We start from the raw sequence: 19,653 nt of genomic DNA on the forward strand, positions 1-19,653 counted from the left end.
GGAGTCTACTAGGCCATGGATAACAACCCCACTGCTGAAACAGAGCGGGCAAGCATATCTTTTAAAGCTGGATATAGTATTTAAGAACTTATGGAAGGACATGCTCTTGAGTTCATAGGGAAGAACCACTAAGTTATAGAATGGGCCTTTTCTTATTACAGAATGACCTGCCTGATTTTTATTTCTAGCATACTACAGTAGAATTCTTCCAAGTGTTAGGAAAGGCTGATTAAATACATTTAAAAGTCAACTAGGTGCTGTAGAGCCAGTATACAACTGAGCAACTGGCCACTTGAACTGAACACTTCTAAGTCAGCTTTCTGCCATGACCATTACTTCTGCAGCAGCATCTGTGGCCATTGGTGGTTTGGGCTTCATTGATGTAATCTCAGAACAACAGACTATTCTGAAAGTATTCTGAAAGTCCTTCCATACCCTTAAACACTGATGAGGAATAAGGTGTTAACTACAAGATCCCACCCCATCCTATATTCTTTCAAAATCACGTAACAGGTAGCAAAAAAATTTCACCTCAAGATCTCTGCTTCTGCTGCAGAGAAGAGACTAAAGCCTGAAACCCTTTGTGAACAGTCCTGTATTATATAACCGAGCAGATCTTGTGAGTAAAGCAACTGGCACACAGAGAAAACCGTTTCAGAACGGCATTACTTCAGTTGGTAAGAGGTGCTGCTCACTGAGCACAACTTTGCTGTTAGCACAAAAACACGATGGGTACCAGTTAGTATCTTGCAGTCTCAAAATAGGAAATTGGAAAAGGAAGAAGTCATGAACAATACCGTTTTGTTCTTACAACTGGTTCCTCTGGAGCCAGGAGAAAGATCATGGAAGGTAACTTGCACAATACCCTCATGTAACTGTTTTGAGGGAACGGAAAGAGATGACATTTAAACTGAAGAACTATTTTAAATTCTATTTAGGAATGAAAACCCAGTTTCCTACAAGCCTTCTTGTTCTTAAATACTCAGTTGAGTCATGGAAGGCAAAGATTGCGATGGCAGAAAGAAAGCTACAGATTTCTGAGTACATTCGTGTAGGATTGCCCCCTCTCCTGTCACATTCGAACACGAGTCAGAATCCGGAGGCAGACGATTCTCTGGGAAGACCTAGCAAGCCATGTGTTGCTGCAGCATGTAATAATGAATGGACTCACTCACGGAGCACTGCAAATCTGACATGCTTTCAGTCGCTTCATGACGTACGTTAGCTCTAGTCAAACCGAACATCAGGATCTGACCTATTTGTCTTCCTTCACTTGCTATCCCCCAAGGTTTAAGTCTTTGGGCACATGAAAACAGTGTTCCCATGCTTCATGGCAGATACAAGTTTAAGAGGCTGTCTGCTTTCACTGAACATGCCGTTTCCAGTGGGGGACTCCAGTGGGGGACCCAGAGATATAATGAATTTTGTTTGAATTATCAGCTTTAGTTTGCCAGCCATCCTCAATTGTTCCACTGTCTTTTCTGATCATGAGACTACATTCACGACAAGTCTTTACTGGCTCCTATAGAAAGGCTTCAGGTCTTGTTTGCAGTGGGGCACAGCACCTAGTGAATAAGCTTGCTATTTAGAAGACTAAGTGCAGCTTTCAGAATTGAAGAAAGAATAGCAGTATCTTAATGGTTAAAATGGGGCAGGGGGAGGGGAGAACATAAATTCAATGAGCCCAAGCAGAGATTCATTAAACACTCTGCTGTGAGCTAAAAATACTAGAATAAAAGTCTCTTTGTAATAAATTACCATCATTTTCTAAACACAGAGCCAGCATTATAGGCTGTTAGCAACTGTAGCTAGTGCCAGACTAGCCCTTTTCTAAAATACTGCATTAAAAAAACACTTTCACTGTATAAAAAGAAGTCCTCTGTCAATGAGTAAATTAAAATAAAAATATGCTGATTCAGATGCAGAAAAGGGATATCTTTCCATTTTTATAATATTACTTTAAGTTCTATATCTACATATTCTAGGGGTTTGGATTTTTATTTATTTTTTTTGCTTATAGAAATAAAGCACAAGATAGCTCGCCTACTGACGTTTTTATACAATTTGCTATTTGCAGTTCTCCATTTACAACCCTTGCAACATCTCATCTCTTCACTCAGCAATTCTGCTTTAAGTCAGGGAGGATATGGACAAAACAGAACCCAGCTCTTCCCGCAGGTATGCAGGGACAGAATAAGTGGCAACAAACAAGCTGCAACACAGAAAATCCTGATTAGCTCTTAGGGGAAAAAAATCCAGAGCAGCTGCGGGATCTCCATTCCTGGAGATGTTCAGACTTCAGCTGCACGTAGCCCTGAACAACCTGATGTAAGCCTGTCCCAGTGAGCAGAGGGACTGGATCAGACAGCCTCCCAACCTAAGTTATCCTAGGACTAAAATTCATTTCAGGAAGCCCAACACCATTTTACGAATAAAGTGAAATACATACCTGAGGTGCACCTTTGATCAGTTACATGTATATCATGAGCAACTCTAAAAGAAAAGCTTTTATCCTGACCCTCCCCAGACATATTACTGTAATACAGAGTTTTATTTAGATGTAAAGCACCATATTGTTCTTCAAAAGAAGATTTCACATTGAATAGTGCCACTACCTGACTAAACACAATTAGGACCCAAGTTCACCAGCATCCATTTACATATTTAAACTCTTTAGCATTCATAACATTTTTCACTCGGCAATCTTGTGACTGCAAGATTGGAAACCAAACCCTTCTGAGCACATACACAGTATTTCAGTACTGCATATTCTCTCCTATGGTTACATCTTATCCTTTCAGAGATTAAATCTTCGATTTCTGATTTAAAGGACTAGAATATCAAAGTTTAGGTAACCACGAGACAAAATCTGCGTGGAATACTAGTCTCTCAAGATGAAGGTATTTGCAAGTGTGGAAGAAGGGAGAAGCAATAGACAAGCAGAGAGAAGTTAAAAATAAACGTAATTCCCAGCAGACCACCTCCTTGCTTGATTAGAAGTCCTGATCAAGCCCAAGTTGCTGGATTTGGGAACACGATTGGTAAACATGAGCGCAGTTTATAGCACTGCACGCATATGAAGTAACTGGAGTGGTAGCACATTTTGGAAGGTGGATGATCATGTAAGAATATCTTTGGGTGGTTCTTTCTCAGCCTTGAAACATTGGTACCTTCACAGGTTGTCATGTTTCAAAGTGCCTGTTTTCTGCAGAGATGTACTCGTCCTTCGCATTAGTGTCACTCAGTTGATACTGATAATGTTATTGCTGATCCACACCGGTGTAAGCAACAAGGAATCAGCTCCTTGCATCACCACAGTTTTGAAGGCAGAGACAAAGATTGGGAAATCACTTTCTTCTACTTGATGGTTAAACCAGCACTGGAAAGTTATTATCCTTTAACTGTCTTCTTTCTGAAAGTTTCTTCTGTTAAAATGGTTTTACTGGAGCGATTGCCTGGGAGAGCATGCAAGTCACAGAAGAGTGTTGCGTGTTTTCATCCTTCACCCAGTTTCTAGTTAAAAATAAGCTCATGTTTCCTTCACACACATACCTGGAACTTTAGGTTCAGCACGTTTTTATCTTTCACTTTTGAGATTAGTCAGATTCTGTCTACAGCTTGCATCCTTCGCCACAGATGCCGGGGAAAGGTATAGCAAAACAGCTGTTAAGTATTCAAGTCATGCTGTCACTTCAGATCAGTAGTGCTACTTTTCCTCCACTACAGGAGGATAATTAGTTTTCCCCTCCTTTCTGGAAAAGGTAGTATTTCAGCATCTAAAAAAGTACAGAATTAGCCTTGGGAATGTGGAAATTTAGCTCAGCCTTTAGGTTTTGTATGGCTTATTCTTTCCTTAGTCTATACTGTTTGCCTTTTCTTTTATAACCTGAATAAGCTTAGTCATCTGCGGTATACACGAGAGTGTCTTATGATATGAGAGTACTGAAAATAAGACAAGGCCAAACTCTGAAATGAGCAACCTCTCCCTCACAGGATACCAAGCACAAAACAATGCAAACAACTATCTGCTGCTGTGCCTTGAGAACATCTGTAAGATCCCAATAGAGGGGTTTTTCATTCTCAAACAATGAAAGCATCTTTTTATCGGGGACATCTGCCATTGGTAAGCTGGTAATCCTGGAAACATATCATGCAAGAATCTTAGCAGAAAAAAAAAAAGCACGTTGCCTGTAAACACTTTCAAAGGGACATTAACTTGATACGCAATAGCAAGTCTACTGCTTTGCACCAAGACTACAGCTAACCTTTTCCAGCGTAAGAAACAGCAGTTTTAGTTGGGTTAGCATCCAGTGTGCTGCTTCGAGTCCGGTTTCAGTCACAGAAGCAAATCTGAGCAGCTCTTAGCAATTTTATGAAGCTTGGGAACAATGCCGTGAGGACAAGCATCTTTGTTCAGGAAAACATTTTAGAGGAAGACTTACAATAGAAGTGCCTACATGAAAACTTGTACTTCATGGCAGTACTCAAAAATAGCATTCCTTTTCAGAAGATGGAAAATCCTTCTACGCACAGGGCTTGATTCCAATCAGACTTCTGCTGCCTTCACTTCTGTTATTCTGAATTGCCATTGATGGGATCAGAGCGGGGCCAGGCATATTAAAACTGAAAGAGTTACATAACAGCTAATGATCCACCCTAGCAGATTGACAAAAATCAATTCTGAAAATATTCTCTTTAAAAAAAAAAAATCCAACATTTTCAGTTACGAAAAGTAACAGCTGATCCTCCCCTGAGGAAACCACGATATCCTCCTACAGATTATAAATGATGTAATTCAGACTGTGTGTGGGAAGCTGAAAACATTTGTCTTTTAGCACAGGGTGGCTATTTTAAAGCTGTCACTGCAATATTATCCATAACCTTAATTAGCTGAGAAAAAAGTTCTTCACCAGTTAAACTGCCACATTTCCACGCACACTTACCACCCATGCCCACAAAGTCAGCTCTCAGATATATCAGTGACAAAACGTACAACCTCATACAAGGTAAAGCTTATTGGTTGCTTTTAAACTTTCCTTTAAAAAAAAAAAACAACCCTGCAGCACTAGAGCAAGTAACTACAGTTTGCGTTTGTTGAATTAGCTAAACTCTGAGGCCAGTGAAAGAAAGTAATTTAAACAAACTACTTACGAAGATTAATTTGCAACTTTATATGCCAGTTTTTGGTTGTATTTGCACTGAGACTGTTACTACAAACTATTTAAGAGCTTTTATTTCATACTCAAATTTTCAACTAAAGATTATTTATATAAGCTGTAATTATGAAGCCATAAAAAAGTATAACAGGCATGCTGATAACACAACACTATCTGTTCATTAAACATGGCACTACCTTTTCATATCTTTATGGAGTGCCTTGTGAAAGCAGAATCAGGAAAACAGACTTGTATAATGGTGGTACAGAGTGGCAAAAGGAAGGTCTAATTTTCTGACTGAGAACTCTGCAGTCAGGATCCTTTAAAATTATACTCTTACTGCCTTCAGACAAATTACACGGTATTACCTCAAAAATAAGCAATCCCAACGTTCATTGCAATTCAGTGAGAGAATCACAACTTCCATATACAGATGGAGAGTATATACCAAAATACAGGCATTTTATTTTTAAAAGGGCCATTACACAAATAGATGGAGCTTTTTATGCTTTGATTACTGAGCACAGGGAAATCTACTGTATGATGCACCTGAAGTAGAATACATAGCTGAGAACCCTGTACTTGCAGAAAACCACAATGACTTCTTGTTCTGCAGACCTGAACATTACTGTTTTGTTTTCTGAGCTTCTGACTTCCTGACGAGGCAGTTTATGTACCAAAGTATCAACTGAACAGATGTTTGTATTACGCTCAAGCTTTTTCACACAGCGTATTGTATCATCTTGCACAAATAAGTTATAATTACATTTAAACCGCTTTTGGTTTAGACAACAGTAATATTTAACAGCTCCGTGAGAAATTCCCCTTGGTATGATTTATTAGATAACGCTGACAGTTTCAAGGAATCTTGCTCCACACACTAAAAATGAGAAGCGACTGACTTCTTGTGAACAAGATGCATTTAGTATATTGTGCACTTTATATGTCTCTTCTTATTTGAGGTGGGAAAGCAGCCTGCAAACATGCTGCCTGTTCTCAGATTTCCCTTCAGCCATATCACTGAACTCCCAACTTCTTACTAAAAAATAATGTGACTGAGGAGGCTTTTATAAAGGCTGAAACAGTGCAACATTAGAACGTAAAACCGACGGCATGCAGAGCACTTACCAGTATCTTTCTGTTCTCTCAGTATTTCTACACTGTAGAGAAGAAAAAGCCTTCAGTCTTGCTTAAGAGACATGAAATCCACCAACTCCTTTAAATCCCAGCAACTGCCAGACTGAGTGCCTCTGCCGTGTGCTTTTACTTAAGCAGTGGGGAACGCACTCTGACTAACCGGGGGCTGGCTCTGCCTTACGTAAGCTAGGTAAACACCACCACGCTGCGCACCATTGGCTGAAGTCACAGCCTGCATCCTGCTCGCCGTGCCATAAATTCATCAATCTCTGGCCCCAAAAAGGAAAAAAGGAAGTAGAGGGTGTGTTGAAAGCTATCCTGCAGCCCAGATCCCCAGCAGTTCTTCGGTTTAGACTCGCAGAGAAACACTGTTCTATTTCCTTGTCAGCTCCTCTTACATAACTGTACCCATGCAGGCTATACCTTTTTTCTTTTTATTTAAATCATCACTTATTAACCCAGCTAGCCTTCCTCACCTCCCACACAAAAAGTGATTACTTAATACAGTAAGAATTAAAACAGCAGAAAGCCTTCAGGTATTGCTAGCCCTGTTTTCACTAATATACTGTAGAGCTGGACACAATACACCTGCAGACGCCACCTGAGTAGAGCTGCTTTTAGATACTGGAATCACTTGGCCAGAGATGCTATAGCATCTTATTTCTACAGGATGCACGTTCGAAAAGGTAACTCTGCATGTGCTAGACCAGGTTCTCATTTTGCATTCCACTACGATTGAAATAATCTAACCCACTGGCTTGATGCAGTTGTTTAAATGCCTGAGCCATAAAATGGTGATCAAGTTACCGCCTCGTGGAACTGATCATGCAAATGTTTGTCTGCTGCAAGCGAGATACAATGCAGTAGTTTAACATTTACATCAGGTCTTACACTGCAATTGTAATGGGCCAAGCAGTTGCGCATGGTTACGCTGGCTCAAGTGACGCACGCTCAGGCTGACATCCGACATCCCCAAACTCTACACTTGGCTGTACAGCTGCCATTTCTGCTGCTCTTTCCTATAGATAGCACTGCTTGCCACCTCAGTTTTACAAGCACAGCTTCCTGGCTTGGTTTCCTTGATCTGGTTCACAGTGAAGCTGTCCATGCTTTTAAAAGTGGTTTTACCTGCTCAGTTGTTTTTCGGCTGGATCTGTTTCCCAACTGAGCTCGCAGCATGGCTGTGCAAACAGCTGTACCAGCAGAACTGAAGGCTCCTGATTACACAGGAGCACTCAAAGCTAAGCACTGGCAAACTAGTTTCTTGTTCATAATGCTGTAATGCAGCATAAGTTGCAACTCCACATCAGTAAGCTTCACTGCTGAGAACGAGGTTAATGCTTACCTTTTTTTCCTCTCTCCTCAAACTGTACTCCACAGCTAATCTTCTCCAAAGTAATACTGTCAGGCTGTGCTGTTACATCACCTTGTCACCTGAAAAACTGAACTACAGAACTCCTTGCCATAGGATATTCTTGATAATAAAACTGTATAGAGGCTCAAAGACACCACATACACCATCATAGCTTACTAAGCACACAGGTATCACTTTGCTCCACAGAAATGACTGAGCTGCAACCACTGAACAGCACTTTGGAGAAGCATTGATGTGCAAATTCCATCATTCCACTCCTCTCCAGGCTTCCACTTCTGGCCACCATGCTACTCAATATTGATCTGAGATGGTATGGTCATTATCACAGCTGTCAGATTACTCAACTGAGAAGGTGGTTGAAAAAAAATACCAAATCAACATACACAAACCCCAACTATTTTAACCCAAATCATTTTTTAAATCTGTTCGTGGGTTTATTCTGTAAACCTGCTGCACCAAAGCTAGTGAGATCAGAACCTTCTGAACAAACCTCATCAAGCCACATCTTGAGATTCAAATCTGGTCCTCCTCCCTGCCAAAATCAACACCCTCACTCTACTATCACACAAGCCTCACTCTTCCACTGATTGGTATGGCACCTTTCACTGTGGTGGTGGAGTTGCCTGATCCCACTTCCCCCATCACCTTCAAGTCTTCTACATTTTGCCCTGGCCTATACAAAGTTAATAGTTTTAATTTTGTCTTAATCAGGACTTAAAAAGGAAAAAAAAAATAAGCATCAGGATTGTGTTAGTATCACTTAACATACAGGTACAGCAATAAAAGTACAAAAGGTGCTCTGTATCAGTGTATACCCCGAGTTGGAAGGGACCCACAAGGATCAAGTCAAACTCCTGGCTCTCTCTGCACAGGAGCACCCCAAACTGGCGCAGTGCTAAGTGACACTGGTATCGACACTTTGAAGTTGCAATACTTTTCTCACAGTGGTCATAACGCTCGAGTTGCACTGTTTAAAAAGTGTTCAGTCTAAAAAGCAAATTTAAGATAATTGGCTTCTAAGAGTTTCTTCTCCTAAGAGCTTTATTTTATTTCTTTGTTTTACAGCTGCCACTGTTTAGAACCCAGGTTAATAAACCTGTGGATTCCTGTATTCTGCAGTCACATAAGTTGCAGAATGAGCAGCTGCTTGGACGTACTTTCTACTTGTCCAACCCGGCTTCCCACAGGAAACAATCCTCACCCCTACATCCCATCTCTTCCCATAACAGCGACCCGCAGTATTCTGGAGGGTAGTCTGCTAGCAGACAAATATACTGCATAATGCCCTTTCAATAGCTAACCATGCCCTCATCTTAAAAGCAGGGTTTATTTGCACTTACTTTGGACCTAGCACACAAAGTGGCTGTGTCCGATGAAATACTGTTTCCCTGCCTGTGCCTATCCATAGCCATGTTCTACTCTGTTCTTGACTTTTATTAAGAGGAAGGTTTTTATTAAGAGGAAGGTTTAATGATTTCTACTCCACATAAGAATGGCGGTCTGCCTCAAGGAGTAGAAGCAAATGCCTTGAGTGCACTCTCACTAGGCAAGCTACCTGAATTTTCCCTGATCAGAGATGCTGTCAACCGTGCTAGACTACAACAATGAAATCTGTAGCCCAAGTTATCGCTGCTAATTTCATGAAGTGACGCTTAACTGCAGGGGAGGTTCTTCCCTTGAAGTTGTTAAAGAAATAAAGGGCTGTATCGTCATGTTCTTCTATCTGACTCACAAGCAGATGCTGTACAGTTTGATATAATTACGTGATTCCACATGACATTCAGAACGAGCTTTTAAGAGGAATGCGTTTCTAGCTGTATCAGTTAAAAAGACAGACTCATGGATATGGACAAAGGGTGATGTTATGTCCTCTTCTGTGTGGACAGCTGAGAAATCCGAGTGGCAAATTCCTCATCCTAGAGTTCCCCGATCAGTACACTAATACACTTCAAGAGACATTTTAAACACGTGCCTGTTGATAATTTTATTTAATGAAACAGGCAGGGAGTGGAATAAAGCCCCAAACACAGGGTAAGTGTTTAAAATCGCTGCACATAGGGTGTGGTGGAAGAGACTAAAGAACACGAACAGCAAAACCTTAGAAGAACAGGATCTGTAACAGTCCCAAGGGGAAATACACTCAACGCTGAATGCCAAACATGCGCTATACACTACCTTAAATCCATTTCCCACCAGGTCAGAGGCAGAACTCTGATCAAAGCCAATGATACCCAGGAAAAGGCAAATCTCATGCATCAGGAAGTGCTGATTCTATTATGGGGTTCCCAGAGGTCTTGCACAGGGGGAGAAGAAAGGATGGCAGATTACCGACTTGCCAGCCTCATTAATCTTTCATTGTGTTACATCGCGTGTAATCTCTGTGCAAGGAGTTCCCATGTTATACAGTTAATAAAGTCATACTACAGTGTTTTAAGGAGATTATGGGGGGAAAGCAGCCTGAAGCCAAGAACATGCTAATTAGAGTATACAATAGAAATGTTAATCGAGTAATCTGCAGGAAGAGGAGGAGGGAAGGAAATGACCTAATTCTTTGCACCACTGTGTGGTGCCTAATAGCAAGAAGAAAATTCTTGTAAGGACCAAGCAAACAAAGGTCCATTGTTACAGTTAGAGCTTTTAGAGAAGAATGCTTTGCTGTATCTCAAGTTGCTGTAACATGAAGAGTAGATGGTACAACTTCGTTAACTCTTCTACACTAACCGCTTCTGGAAGGGGTTGGAGAAGCTAATTAGATTTGCAGGACAGCCAAGTAAAAGAACAAAGTAGAATCTCAATTTCTTAAGGCACAGCAAACTTTCCTTCAAAAGGTTTCGCCAACTCTACAATATCTGTCATCCAACAACCATGGCAAGCCTTAGGCAACTGTGGAGCAACTCATCACTGAAGCTGCACTAGCCTAGTCACAGAGAGGCAACAAATCATCACACTGCAGAGAGATATTTCCCATGACTCGAGTCATCCTATGCCATTAAACGAGCCTAACGAGCACTTCTTACCACGTCCTATTCCACTCTTAGATCTTTGCATGCTTTGTCCTGTGGTACGCCAGGGAAGTCCTCCTTTGGTTCAAGGACAGCATGTTACTGTTGATGCGTATCCCACCTGGCAGACTGAAAACACAACTGGCCCTCTGTCTCCAGGCTGGTTTCTGCTTTAGTAGGCATGAGCCTTTTGGCACTGGATTAAGTCAGTACTTTCAAACTCCTACTGGGGAGAGACCCCGCCAAACAAAGAGCATGCAAAATCACTCGTCTTTGGACTGGGAAAGAATTTCATAGTAAACCTTACTAGAAGCTGAAGGAATCTCAGGCAAGACTAAAAAAATATCTACAGGACAGCAGGACTGTTGATACTCAATAGAACCACTCAAGAATTAATCCTAGATCTAATTCTAAAGTGATTCTAGATGGAGCGATATGATGGTGCTTAGGGACATAGTTTAGTGGGTGACAGTAGTAGTAGGGTGATGGTTGGACCAGATGATCTTGGAGGTCTTTTCCAACCTTAATGATTCTATGATGTAAAATATAAAGACAGAAGTTATCTTGAAAAGTCTCCAATGATATTAACAACATTATCTGTTTGATATTCAAAATAAAAGAATCAGAAGGGATTTTAAATGCAGGTCACCTTCAAACAAGCCACCTATGTTACAGGTTTGACACCTTCGCCCTTCAGTCGTGCACCAGCATTAGAATGCTGCTTATATGTTTCCAAAAGGCTGAGTCAACTTCTTATGAAGAACTCCACAGAATCACAGAGCACTCCAGGATCTCAGGAGGTCATTTAGTCCAACCTTCTGCTCAGAGCAGGAGTTGGCTTACCAGATGTCAAGTTATTACTGCAAGAGACTCAGCTTTAGGCATGAAGAGGCCTCTCAAGACATGCCTTCCCTTAGGAAATAGGGAAGGTATATTGAATGCTGGAGAACTGCAGATGACAAGCAGTTTTTCAGACCGACCTGGAGCTTCATGTTTGTTGATAGCCTTCCTATGACAGTTTGTTTCAACGTTTACTTAAAACAAAATGATTAGCAAAAATTACTGCAGAGAGCTTGCTGTACACACACTGGAGACCGTTTGGGCTGATTAAGACTTTGAAAGGTTAAGACACACAGCATCCCCTGTGTTTCACAACAGCTTCACAAACACGTTGCCCCCTTTAATAGTGCAGCAATGGCATTATAGAACTGTATTCACAGCAATCATTGCCCAAATAAGATACTCAGGAATTGACCTGCTCTTTAGATAGACCTTCATCTGACTTCCCAAGAATGGCCTGAGGCATGAGAAGTGCTGGATTCCCAAACAACAGGACTGAAAAGATAAGTAAGGCATCATCTGAATAAAACTAATTTTCCCAAAAGGTCAATCTGATGTAAGCCATCTACTAAGCCACAAACATGCAGATGCAGTTGCACTGGGCTTCTTTCCAAGACAGTAAGCTTGAATTTCTCAGGTACCTGGACACAGCTATTGTGGAAGTGTTTTTTTGTTGTTGTTGATTTTTTTTTTTTAGTTTAAGTCTTCCAGGAACACTTGTGGATCTTGAAAACACAACAAGTCAAATGCCATATCTGCAAGTTCAATTAACATAGGCTATGCTCAAGTACTTCCTCAAAGAATTTTTCAGCTGTAGTTTTAAGTTCTTTGAAGAGCAGAGCTCAGATTCAGTGAGCTTCAGGTATTATGGTTTCCCTAAATTAAGAAACAGAGGCCCAATTCAAATTCATTTCCAAGTCATATTTTTCCTGCTTGCAAAACTTTTAAAGTACCTGCTAGTAGAACTAGCTGAACCTGCAATACCTGAAAGTTTTCATTCCCACAAAGTTAGATTGCCTGACCAGGGACTTCTTCAGAGAAAGTTCACAGACTTGCCAGAAGTGTTAACACATCTTTGCTTCACTTTTAGTAAGAAAAAACATTTCATGTGGATTAGGAAAAAAGGACAGAAAAGTATTCACTTATAGAAATTCAGCTATAGCATGCTGGCTCTCCACACTCACTAGGAAAAAAAGATCTTAAGGACAAAATTTAAAAACTACTCAGTATAGTTTCTATTCAACTCCCACATCACACGAATGGGTATCTTAAAATAAGGCAAGTTCCTTTTCACTTTGGGAGGCTGTGAAACACAAAAGCCAAGTTCATCCAATAGTTTCCCTCTGCTTTATCCTAAATTCCTTACCACCCTGTTATTACACTCACCATTTCAACTGTAGTTCATCTGCAATTCCAGTTTAAAAAAAAAAAGTGTGGATAACCTCCACCTGGCCCTCCTAAACCTTGCATGTGAAAGTCCCAAGTCTGTAGTTCATGCATGAGTATTTGGTAAATCACAGCTAATAAATGTATCATCTTAATGTATTCCTCCTCCTCTTAAATTCAAGCTTTGGACAGTCTTTATGTAAGGTACAAAACCTGGTCCTTTCTAAACATATCACCTCCAGCATTTACATATAAAAGCATATGACCTACATACCTCTGGAGAGATGTCAGAGGTCTGCCTACTCTCTGCAAGCCTAGTGTCAGTTTTTTACAGTGGCCCAACAGGATATCTAGGGGGCTACAATATAAGTTAAATGGCTGGTTCAGCTCCTCAGTTTCCCATATTGCTGACATTCAAGCATGGCTTTATAGCAATCTTTCAGTGTTCTGTACTTGAGCCCAAACAACAAAGATTACTTTAAGCAACAATCCAAGAAAATAAGAATTGATTACTTTGCATGTGTGATAAATTCCTAATAAAGTTATATTCTGCTGTCTCCCAATATATTAGAAGCTGTTTCTTGATGAATACGTTTAACCAGTTTTTATGCTAATACAATGCTATACAAACAAAAAACCCTAACTTTTTGTACACTTATATTTCCACGTTACTATCCTTCCACAGCCAGCAAGTCAAACAGATGAAGTTCAAATATCTTCTCCACCTCCTCATGTTTCCTTAGATCACTTACCCATTCCCACTTTGTTACTGCTCAGAGGAAAAAAGTATCCCATGGCATTTGATTTTCTTCTCCTTTATAATCCCATGGGCAATGCATGATTTAGCATATCTAAAGAAGAGCAATACTTTACTTCCTACACTTCTAATCCAATTTGGATAAGAGGTTTTCTGCTTATAAAAATAAACAGGCAGTTGCACTTGAGAGGATGCAACAGCCATCCATTTACCTTTGTACGGGCACTAACACCTAAAAACACAAAGGTCATTCTCAAAAAGTACTAAGAAGTCAGTGCTAGGGATGCCTTCCCTAACTTTTACTCGGACAGAAAGGAGAAAAGAACATGATGTTCAAGCTTTTTCCTGAAATTTCAACAGAAAACAAAGAAAATACTACTACAGTAACGTTAGCACAGTGGGAATAACATCACAAATCAGTAAAACACAGCCATTTAAGTATGTATGGTCATTTCACATAAAAGTTTTGGTGTTATTGCATGTATTCTCACCAAAAAAAGCCAAGGACAGAGTATCTCAACCAAGGAGACTTAGATCAGAAGCCATACTTTTATAAACACACAAGCGAATTTGGCCTGACCATATAGTCCAGTTTTAACAAAATCAAGGAGCTAAGGAAATTATGATTAATATTTGACACAGTTGAAAGTTTTCAAGGTATCACTAGGTTCAGTGTAAAATTTGCTATCTATACAGAAAAATGTTACCTTCAAATAAAAGAAATTCTCCAGCTGGATATTGCAACTGTTTTCTTTAAGATAGTATAGTCTTCAGCTACAACCAAAAGTACTCTGAAGATATTTAAGTGTGTGGGTCACAAAATCCGTTTTTCAAAAGCAGTAAGAGGTATCTGTGTACCATGACAGTGGTCCCCCTTCCTTCCCCACAAAATACCATGTTCTCCAGAATCTGTGTTACTCTTTGTTGCCTTTGAGCGTGCATCACTGAGGAAAGCAAAAATCGGACAAAAATCTAACATCCAAAGACAAAAGATTTTAAATTGGTAGCGCACAGGGAAAGTGAGTCACCATGGTAAAGCACTTCTCCAGCAATAGTCAACGTGTGCAGCCACTGCTACACTACATTAAAATATTCAGCAGGCAGTTTCACGACCTGCCCTTGCACTTACAATGACGGTAAGTCACACCACTCACCCTAATGAAATACTAGGAGTCAGATTGCTGTCTTGCTAATGTAAGTCTACCAGTAAGCAAGTAAGGTGTTCCTGAAGACGAAAAAGTTCTTCCTTGATCCACTGAAGTCAACAGAATTCTGTGTGAATGCAGACCCTCAATATATGGCCCAAAAATCAGTAAAATTCGTAAAATTGAGATTTGGAGACACAAGCTCAGTGTATTTCTTATCACCTAAAGCAGGCTTACCTATTTCCCACAAAACGTTTTCAAGCAACACAACTCAGTAAATTCTTCTGAAAAAATACATGCTTAAAGCTGTATTCTAGCTAGGGCTCTCTCTGGTCCTCTGGTGCAGCCCCCTTGGGACTGACATTGTTTATGAACTTTCCTTCAAATTGCTAACAGCTGTGCATAGTGAGCACATTGGTGCCTCATTCACACGCACTCAAAGGTTTGTAGGAGTCCTGCTCATATTCAGTTTGTGACTCTTCTGCTTCAGGATGTCTCGTGTCATCGATCTGCAGAGAAGAAAAGTGCCGCGCAGCAGAGGAAGGAAGAGGCCAAGCAGCCAAGTACGCACACGTTAAGAAGTCACTACCCAACCTTAACTAAGACACCCGACCACATTCAAGCTCCTAGACCAATGCAAATTCCAGATCAGGAATACATTTAGGCAAGCCCATTCAAGTAATGAACTATACAACAGACACAGCAAATAAAGCAGAGACCTACTAAAACAGCAAAGCCAGTGTAACCAATTTGACACTAAAAAACAGAACGAGTTAGTAAAATTTGGGACAAGTGGGACAAAGGCTACTAGTCTGATGAGCTGTGATGTCTAACCAGCTGCTGCCTTAGCAGCATGCATTGCCTCCATACACCTTAGTGACAAGCGTTTTATTTAGAATTAAAAAAACATCAAGCACACTCAGCCTGGCTTTGGCAACCTCAAAACTAGTTGTAAAAGTAATATATATTCTCTAAAGAAAAGACGAGACTTTCTTTGGCTTCACAGACACTGCAGTACTTTAAACTCTGAAGTCATTCTGCACATTCAGCATTTTGCTGATGGAAGTGTGTGAATTACATGTCCCCCAAATAAACTCTGAACTCCACAAACACATAGAGTGCTGTCATAAGCTTACCTCCTCTAGCCTTGTTTATATTACATAGTCCTCGTCTGTAAACATGCCATGCTGATCTCATTTTGGTCCTAGCAGTCACCAAACAACTGAAATATTCTCTATGCTAAGGAACATCACAGAACCTACATATATATCAGCTCCAATAATTTTATTAGTTTGAGGTGAAGTATTTTTCTTTTAGCAGTGACCTCCAAGCTGAGGCTTTTTCCTGTTTGTAAGAAAGGCATTTCATTTTAATTGAAGAAAGGTAAAAACCCAATAAAAATGGGCAAATACAAGAAAATACTATTTTCTAAAAACCTTTTGCTTAAAAAAATAGATTTTCTCTTCAAAGTATGGTTTTATATCAGTAACATCAGATACACAATTATTTAATTTTCATTACTTTTAAAATCTAACAAAGCTAGAGTATCTATATCATTAGAAATGAGAAACAAATAAAGACTTATTCAAAGTGGCTTTGTTTTGTTTTAAGTACTTAAGAGGAAGATACAAACATCATAGTCAAAGAGCAGGAGCCCAACTGTTTACACAAAGCTTTGGTCACGAAACTTGTCCAGCTAGAACAGTCAGCTATAGCCTGACTCAGAAGCGAAGCACCGATTCTGGGAACAACTGCACATTCCTAGTTTTGCTACTGAGAGATGATTTTACAGCTTCTGATATTAAAACTAGACATGCTCATATTTGCAGGACTGGGATTTTCAAAAAGTCTGACTGTGGGATTACCTGTGTGTTTACACTTGTACTTCTTTTAAGAACAGGACCGAATCAAACATCAGGGGGCGCAAGTTCAGGAAATACTGGGTTTATACCCAGATCTGTTCTTTCAAGTCACCCTGCCTCATTCAGGGAATGGAAAAGGTTAATACAATCAGAATAAGTGTGACAACCCTCCCAACAGCCTCACACTACTTACTGATTTTTTTTATTAACGTTTAAGTATTTGGGTTTCCCAAAGGTTAGAGCATGTTGCTTATTCCTTAACTTCTGATATAGAAGCCTACCTGAAGTATAAATTGGATAAAAACTGCAAACCACATCCCCAAACAGTACGACTATAACTATATACACTGAAGACTTATATTTATCTGAAAAAATAAAGGTCCAGAATACAAAAAATAAGCGAAGGTAGCAGAGGACCTAACACAAAGGGGCGTCGAAACAGTCGTAATTCCCACTGAAGCGGCAGCCAACAGAAATCAAAGATCACAAGAAAAATATTCTTGTTAACCAGAAACAATGTGGAATCTCTTACCAACCAGAAACTCACAGAATAATCTGAAACAGCTCCAATACACAGAAGACAGCATCTTTTGACAAAACTTCAGCCTTTTGAATAACTGCTTGCAAACTCAACATGCTCTATAGATGGTTTTTACTGGGGCACAAATGAAGACTTTCTAATTAAATATAAAATAAAAAATAAAAGATGTGCAGCCTATATATTTAGCCCAATCTGGGGTATCACAGCAAGATCCTCTTCCTTAAATGGCTTTTTAAAGCATGCCAAAACTGTTAGTTAAAAGGATAATCTAAATAAAGCCATTGTTAAAAGAGTAAAACTACATCATACCGTGGCTGGAACAGCTAAGGAACTGGTCAGAGAGGAAAGATTATTTCCTGGCACAGTAATGTAGCAACAGACCGAGTTCTTTCTCTCTTTTTATTATATTAAGCCTTCACAATGTTTCACAAAAATAAAACTGAGGTTTGTAGCTCATCTGTTTAACAGATGATCAATTGTACTGAGCAGCAGGACTTTGTTTCTAGGCATACTCTGCTGAAAAAAATCAAATGCAAACTGAGCAAGGAAAAAGGAACTGAAGTCCTAATTCTGTTCTCGTCCACCTAGCAGGTCTCCTAACCAAACCTGATACCTGAGCCCAATTATGTAGGTGCAAGTAAGGATTCAATCCCATTGAAGCCAGCTGAATTAAACCAGCGTAAGCAAGATCACTATCAGCCTACCTAAGCAAGACTGTACTGGAGCAGATCTGGGCTGGACGTGTAATTTAATTCACCACACTGATTTTGGATAAGCCCCAGACATTCAGAATAATTACAGTGCAGTCAGAGACAACGCTCAATGTCAGTTACCATATTTAAGTTGCGTACTGTTTGCCCGAAGAGATGAAGCACTCAAATAGCAGGTATCTTTGAGCTTCCAAAACCCTCAGCTTCACTAACAACTGTGTTCTGAAGCTCTTAAGGAATTACATGCTTGCTAAGAGTCTGTAACAAGTATTTTGGCTTATACACAAGTACTTGAACATCGTAAATCCTCTCTGACCCATTCTATCTCATTAGATAAAATTTCTTTGTTAACAGATGAGACTTCTGAGTTGATAAAACAAAGCTCTACTAGCTACAGTATTTTTAAAGCTCTAGACCATACTGTGTTATCTGACAAGTTTCACTTTGAAATACAGTGGCACTGTTAAGTAATTTTGAAATAAAAAATTCACTTGGGATAAAAACTTGACAGAAAACAGAGGCACAGTGGAATCCACGGCTGATCTGAAACTAGAAGAAATATGCAGCATGAATTCAAGTCAAACTCACTTGGAAAAAAAAATGAGGTTGAGTTTTCTATACTTAAAATGTTTCAGACTGTTAACCACCAATACTGACTGCTCATAACCAGTTTTAGGACTTTGGCAGTTTAAACACAAATAGCAGCCACTGAAGTAATGATACCTTTGATCACGAAAAACATCATTATGATTAGCATCTCGTGCCTATTTGCTCCAATCCCCCAAGATACAAAACTGTAAACATTTTCAAAGTTATATGCCAAAAGTCTTCACGCTATTAATCATATCCATTGGATTTGAGCTTGTATTCTCATTTTCTCTAGACTTAATTTTGTATCAAAGGTGGTCCAAGCAAAGAAAAGTTAATGTTCTCACAACCCTCCCTTATTATTTTGGTGCAAGCAATAATGAGGAGGCAGCAGCAGTTGTCCTTAAATGAGAGGGCTAAGAAAAAGGAATAAGCCAAGCACATTCATAGACAAAGCTACAAAAGCAAAGCAAGCATTTTAAGCCTACCACATCAGAAGGGTATATAGTCAGTCTAATGACAAAGTTGCCTGAACCTCATCTCCCTGAACCTCTTGGGAATTTAATCGCAGGAGTTTTCTTTCTCTTGGGTTAGTGAGAAAAGTCACCTCGCTGAAAAATTCTGGTCAGCAGATCTGGAGCAAAGAAGGGTGCAGGGCTGCACAACTTGGATCTCGGGAGCGGGGTTGTGTGCGCACAGGGGGTGGGGAAATGAGAGGGAGAAGCAAGAGATCACTCTCAGCAGGTACTACAATATTACACCGGTTCAGGGCCTCTGGAAACAACCTTCGGTAGAAATTCAACATTGGGACAAGAGAAAATATGGTTTGGTACAGCTTAGCAGTCATGTCTCCAATAACATCTGCAGTTGCTGTGGAGAGATGCTGTCTGATGATCAGCTTCAAGCAGTCTCTCTCCAGCTGTTTTAAAAATACAGTGTTTAAAGAACCAATACAGTCATGGACAGTAACGGCAACACAATACTAATAGTTTGTATTGTTCTACACTTGTACTTCTAGCAACTAATCTCAATCAAAACCTTATGGGGTAAAAAAAAAGTCTATTTCACAGGAATTCTAGATGTAGTTGGTTTTGTGTTTTTTTGTTTCTTACATATTTTCATCTAGAGAAGTTCGAGTGTAAGAAGAAACGTTT

The 19,653-nt window shown here is 39.9% G+C and overlaps 1 protein-coding gene across 4 annotated transcripts in view; it reads right to left on the minus strand.

Moving 5' to 3' along the window:
* PELI1 (pellino E3 ubiquitin protein ligase 1) overlaps window positions 1–19,653 on the minus strand; it is a 44,978-nt gene that overhangs the window by 12,286 nt on the left and 13,039 nt on the right. The window contains exon 1 of one of the 4 annotated variants that reach the window (XM_080586526.1): window positions 6,285–19,651. The exons of the other annotated variants lie outside the window; for them this stretch is intronic. The gene's annotated coding sequence lies outside the window, so the exon portion shown is untranslated. Of the gene's footprint in view, window positions 1–6,284; window positions 19,652–19,653 lie in introns of those variants that run through there. 4 annotated transcript variants of the gene reach the window in all.

Source organism: Anser brachyrhynchus (genome assembly GCF_964034855.1).
Source record: "Anser brachyrhynchus genome assembly, chromosome: 3".
NCBI lineage: Eukaryota > Metazoa > Chordata > Aves > Anseriformes > Anatidae > Anser > Anser brachyrhynchus.